This window comes from Protopterus annectens, chromosome 14.part0 (assembly GCF_019279795.1).
Source record: "Protopterus annectens isolate FY-2018-M chromosome 14.part0, PAN1.0, whole genome shotgun sequence".
Lineage (NCBI taxonomy): Eukaryota > Metazoa > Chordata > Ceratodontiformes > Protopteridae > Protopterus > Protopterus annectens.
The window spans coordinates 990723505-990730011 of record NC_056748.1 but is presented as its reverse complement, the minus strand read 5'-3'; positions in this window follow the sequence as shown (position 1 = coordinate 990730011).

The following is a 6507-nucleotide window of genomic DNA, read 5'->3' as shown; positions in this document are numbered from 1 at the left end:
CACCATGGGCGTCAGCACTAACAATTTACTGTAGGTAGGCCTCTTAAGTGAAAAAGAATTGTGGTAAGTACCCCAAACATTCATTTTCTGTTTAAATAAACCAGTCAGGTAATTGGTATGTTGTTTTTTAAATGTCCTTTTCTTCATCTATTTTCACTTTAGGGCCAGTTCAAATTTTCATATTTTGAAAGCTATACAATTATTAGGTTCGATAAAGCAAATAATTTCTTTCCTTTGGTGATTCCCATATACAAACACCATCTTTAGAGATAGAAATTTTATTTACTGATACTGTTTAGATTCCTTTTTGAAATATTGAAGATGTTCTTTTTCTACATTCCTCTTCTTTTTATATAAATGAATCAAGTGTTATAATTCCAGTCTGTCTTTTCCATATTTTTTTAATGATGGTTTACTAACATGCTCCTACATGTGTGTAAAAGAAAAAATGTCAACTTGTTTTTTAAAAATCTAACCTCTGTGCCTGCTGACTGTTATATATGTCCCACACTATATTTCCATCTTGTATAAAATGATAAACACCTATATAAATCTCTTCAATCTCAGTTCATTTTCTTTTTCTCCTTAGCCCCGTTCTTCCTTTATTTTATTTTTTTTTTATATAAAGACATTTCAAGGAATTTTACTGGATTACTTACCTATATAATGTCATTATATCATGCTCCTAACTTTAAAGGTAAAGGAGCAGCTTTATCTTGAATTGTAATCGAAAAAAAAAAATTTAAATATAATTTTTAAAATAATTAAAATATCACTTTTATGCAGAAATACATGCCTGGGAATTCATAAATGCTATGTCTGCAATAACAGTCAATCCAACACTTTTCACTATACATGTATAGCAAGAGCCGAGGCTGAATAACAAGCCACGCAGCCACGGAAGTGCTTGTGATGAGCAACTCCTCATCACGGCCATGGTAGGGACCAGCAGGAGGAATGTGTGAGACCAAGTTGTGGCTGCAGTAAAGTATGAGCAGCTGTAGTAAACATTCCGTAAGCACGAACCTTGAGGGTAGTTGAGAAACTGCACACACATTTGGTAATGCTTCTGTGCTGTGGAAGGTGGTAAGGGAAGTATGCTTAAGGTAGGTGGGTTGAGGAGGTAATAGGGCTGCAGAAATAAACAAATATACATATACACAAGACTGCAAAGGGAGGTGGAGTCACAATCAGGAATGTGAAAGACAATGAGAAAGGGGGTTGAGACATACGCACACATCAGTCCCAAGTAAACTGAAGTTAAAACAGGTGAAAAAAACATACATGATATGCAGGGTACAGAAAAGTAACAAGATACATCAACTAAAGTAGTTATGACATCATCAGAGTCTGATCACTGTACCTGTATTATAATGCAAATACTATGAAAAAGAAAATCACCTCTACAACCCTGAACAGATTTGAATCATCTACCCTCTTCACCTAGATGCTATCAGTTGTTTGTGTTCTTAAGGAGATGTTTGTTTCTTCATGTCAAGTTGTGTCATCTTTGATGTGCAGTGATCATGGGGTTAAAAAGGTTAAAATATTGCTGGATAATTCTGCAAAACTGAAATCTAAACCAATACACAGAAGATTATAACCAGACTTAGTGAAAGCAAAACTGCCACTATGTAAATTAGAGTGACAGAAAGCCTACAGAAGGAATGTCCCAAGTTTTGAAAGGGAAATTGTTTGAATGCAAAACAAATGTTAAACATCAGGCTATCATATAAGAACAATGAATATATTTCCAAAAGATATGTAATTAAGGTGAGAGAGAAAAAGTATAAGGAATGGAAACAATATCAAAAATAAATCTAAAATCTTAAACAAACCAGACTAACAAATTAAACACAGTGTGAGACAAGATCAAGAAAAAAATAATAAAATGTATATAAAGATATTGAACATAATAAGATAATAAGAAACTATTTTATAGATATATAAGACATGGTGATTGTAGGGCCATACAGTTCAGTAAACTGTGTGTAGATTTTAAACTTTATCCTCAGACACAACAGGTTATAGATATTTACAAAATCTTAAGGAAAGTTTGGCTCTACAAAGGGGGTCAAAACTTGTGCTGGTAACATCCAGGTAACTTCAGATACTGTAATTAAATTATATTGTGTTAAGAAAGACGTATGCAAACTGGACCCAAATAAAACAAAGGGAGGAGAAAGCATTGGTAATAATGATCGTAGAACACATCATCATGAATTTAAAGTACCATGATATCTGTATATTCACTAGGACATTTAAGTTTGAGAATATTCCTCAAGATTATAGAAATACATTTATTAAACCAGTCTTTAAGGGAACAAGGACAGGACAACCCCTTATTCATACAGACTCATAAGTTTACTTTCTTGTTGTGGAAAAACAATTGTCTGGATACATCACTGTTAGAAATGGAGAGGTTGGGACTTTAAACCATGTGTCAGCATACGCATGTTAAAAATATATCTGTAAGTCCCTGTAACACGATGTGCTACAATAACAGGTATAAATGGCAAATTGCGCTGGGATATCATTTACATAGACTTAACTTCAGCCTTTGATTGGGTCATACATGAAACACAGATCAATAAATTAGAACAATTAAGGATTAATGTAATCTTCATAAGGTGGATAGCTTCATGGCTTACAATTTGGATGTGGCAAGTATCACACATCAGTTATTCAGATGAAATTCTAGGTTACAGTCAGGTTGTCCCACAAGCCTTTCATCTATGTTCATACTTGTTTGGGTTGTAACTTTCACTTCAATTTTGTATTATCATTAAAATGCTTTTTATTGAAGTTGGCTTTGTGGCTCTCTCTCTGTCCCTCTGTGGTTCTGTCTCGCAAAGCCAACTTTAATTAAAAAAAAAAAATCTAATAATGACAGATGGACAATATTTTACTCTAAGTAAAATATTGCCCCTCTGTCATTAGTGAGACAGCGGAAAAATGCCAAGCTTTGCTTGGTGTTTTTTTCACTGTCTCTCTTACTGGCTAAAGCTCTTGCCACCCCTATAGTGCCTTTTTTAGGCAAGGTTCAAAGGATAAAACCACCACCGCAACAAATAGAAGCAGGCAAAATCTGAAGGTAATGCTACTCAATGCTAGAAGTCTAAACCTCAAAATGCACTCTCACGAGGCACTCCTAAAAATGGAGAACATCGATATCTGTGCAGTAACTGAGACCTGGTTCAAGGCTCCAGAGAGCACCCCTGCAATACCAGGCTATAATTCTTACCACACGTTTCGGCCACAAAACCAAGACCGAAACACTAAAGGTGGAGGAGTGTCCATATTCATCAAGGATATTCACACCTCCAGGATAGTTGCCCAACACAATGCATCTGAAATTCTCCAGGTGCAACGAACACTAGGTAAGACTGCAATCCAAATTGTAGCTTGCTACAGATCCCCATCCATGCCCCAAGATTCTCACTACACATTTCTAAACATACTGGAAAATATTAAGATACAACCAAACATCCTAATACTGGGTGATTTCAACTACCCTGCCATTAATTGGGAAAACTACTCAGGTACCAACTCCTTTTCCCAACGGTTCTTGCAATTCATAAATTCCAACGCCCTGGATCAACTAATCCATTGTCCCACCAGGGGCTCCAATATCCTAGACCTGGTCATTACCAACATGGGAGATAGATGCTCCACACCAGTGGTCACCCCCTCATTGGTCAGGTCTGACCATAAGCAAATCACCCTTGACATCCACATCCCACCCCCACCCCCCAGTAAGGAAACCTCCTTAAAAAAACTTCTCCAAAGAAAACTTCAAGCTACTGAAGTCAGAAGTGACAAACTTCACAACACCCATGCAGACGGGATCTGGAAGTTCGACTGCAGAATCCTACAATAAGGCACTGTACGAGCACATCCACTTGTGCATTAATCGTGCCATCCCAAATAGAACCAAGATACTCTTCTCCAAAAAAAGGAAGCCAATCTGGTGGTCCCCTGCTATAAACAAACTATACAACAGAAGGAAGAAACTGTTGCAAAAAGAGGAAAATCCCAGGATGCAAAAAACTCCCTCACCAGCCTCAGTAAGAAGCTGAGATCCCTCATAAAATCCTCAAAAGCTAGTTACGAAAATAAAATTGCCAAAGATTCCAAAGACAACCACAAGGCATTCTATAGTTATGTCAAAAATCTAAATGGCAGTGCTCGGATCTACTCTGAGTTACAACAGAATTGCATTAAATATACTGACCCAAGGATATTGCCAATATCCTGGCAGATCGATTTAGTGCCAACTTCACCCCACTCTCACCCCCTAAAAGGCCCATCTCAATACCAAAAGATTGCCAAATTCCGATAATCACGGCCACACAGGTAGAAACCGAACTCTCCCAAGCTAAGAATACAGTATCCATGGGACCAGATGACATCCCAGGCTGTGTACTAGATGAACTACAAAATGAACTGGCACCTCACCTAAGTGTCATGTTTAATCATAGCCTCACCTCAGGTTTCGTGCCCACTGAGTGGCACACAGCTACAATTATCCCGCTCCACAAGGGAGGATCCAACTTGGATACCGGGAACTACCGTCCTATCAGTCTGACAAGCCTGATTTGCAAGGACATGGAACGCATTATCATGGAACTTATAAACAAAGACATTGGCAACCTTCAAACACTAGACTCCACCCAGTTTGGGTTTGTGAAGGGCCAATCTTGTCTCCTGAATCTGATTGACTTCTTCAAATCAGTCTCCAGAGCTGTGGACATGGGTAAGGCAGTCCACACAGCCTATCTGGACCTCGCCAAGGCCTTTGACACCATCCCCCACTCTGGAATCATAGATAAACTTACTAAGCTTGGCATAAATCCCTACGTCACTCGATGGGTTGCTAACTGGCTTACTGACAGAACCCAGACAGTAAAAGTAGCCAACTCCAAATCCAGCTCCATACAAGTGACAAGTGGAGTACCTCAGGGTTCAGTCCTGGGACCACTCGTTTGGCATCTACTTCTCTGAAGTACAGGCCAACACTAATGGACTCTGGCTAACAAAGTTTGCAGATGACTGCAAACTGGGAGCCATTATTGAATCCCCAAATGACGTGGATATTCTACAAAAGGGCCCTACAGAAACAGATGCCTGGTGCCAGAGCCATGGGCTCAAGCTTAATGCCAAGAAATGTATAGTTATCCCCTTTGGAAAAAAACATGTACCCATGAATTACCACATAGGTGGCAAGACACTAAACGTCGAAAGTATGATGAGAGACTTAGGGACACAGGTGGACAGTGGTCTCACTTTTGATAACCACATTGCCACAACAGTCAGGAAATCCTTCTATGTGGCACACCTCATCACTAAGGGCTTTTCATCCAGAAAAAAGGAGGTCATTGTCCCACTGTACTCATCCCTCATTAGACCCATTATAGAGTATAATGCCCCGTTTGGTATGCACCTCACAAGACATCTGCAACAGCTTGAAAGGCCACAGAAATACCTCACTAAAAGAATCACAGGCCTAAAGCAGATGCCATATACTGACCGTCTAAAAAATCTCCAGCTATACTCTTGTGGCATATCGTCTACTCAGAGGCGATCTCTGCTTAACATACAAGGCCATGTCAAACCCTGAGCTGTTGGACATGCTCCACTTAAAGAAATCCCAATCCCTCAGAGCCACACGCTCCAGGGATCTAAACCTTGTCATCACAATGAACAAAACATGCTGGATGGATAGGTTCCTGACCCAGAGACTCCCCATACTCAGGAATAGACTGCCCATACATATCAAGCAGAGTGCCTCTTTGGCCCTCTTCAAAAGGAACCTTGATGATTGGATGGGAGATGGGAAATTCACCCCGGGGATCATGTCAGTCACCCTGCTAGACAGGGGCCTTGAGAAGTAAATATTGTGGGAAGAAATATCCAGGGAATTGTTATGGCTAGGCTTGCATAGGCCCTAGGGCCGATAGCCTAGTACCAACCTATGAACCTATAATACAGACTTGCACACACATGCACACACACTCATACGCACACACTCATACACACACACACCCACGGACACACACCCACGCACACACACCCACACACACACGCACACACCAGATCCATTCTGAATAACTTACAGATATACAGATATGCGTGCACACACACCTCCATTCTGAATAACTTACAGATATGCATGCACACACACACACACACACACACACACACACACACACACACACCAGATCCATTCTGAATAACTTACAGATTTACAGACACATGTGCATGCGCACACACACCACATCCATTCTGAATAACATACAGATATGCGTGCGCACAAGCGCACATGATCTCGCATCTCCATACATCATTTCCCACACACACACACACACACACACACACACACACACACACAAAACAGAATGAATTTTAGGAAAAGAGAGCTATTGTCAGACATTAACACAGTGACTCTATTTACACATCTTAATGGGTTAATCTTTACCTTCGTGTCACTGTGTTTTATGTATATAA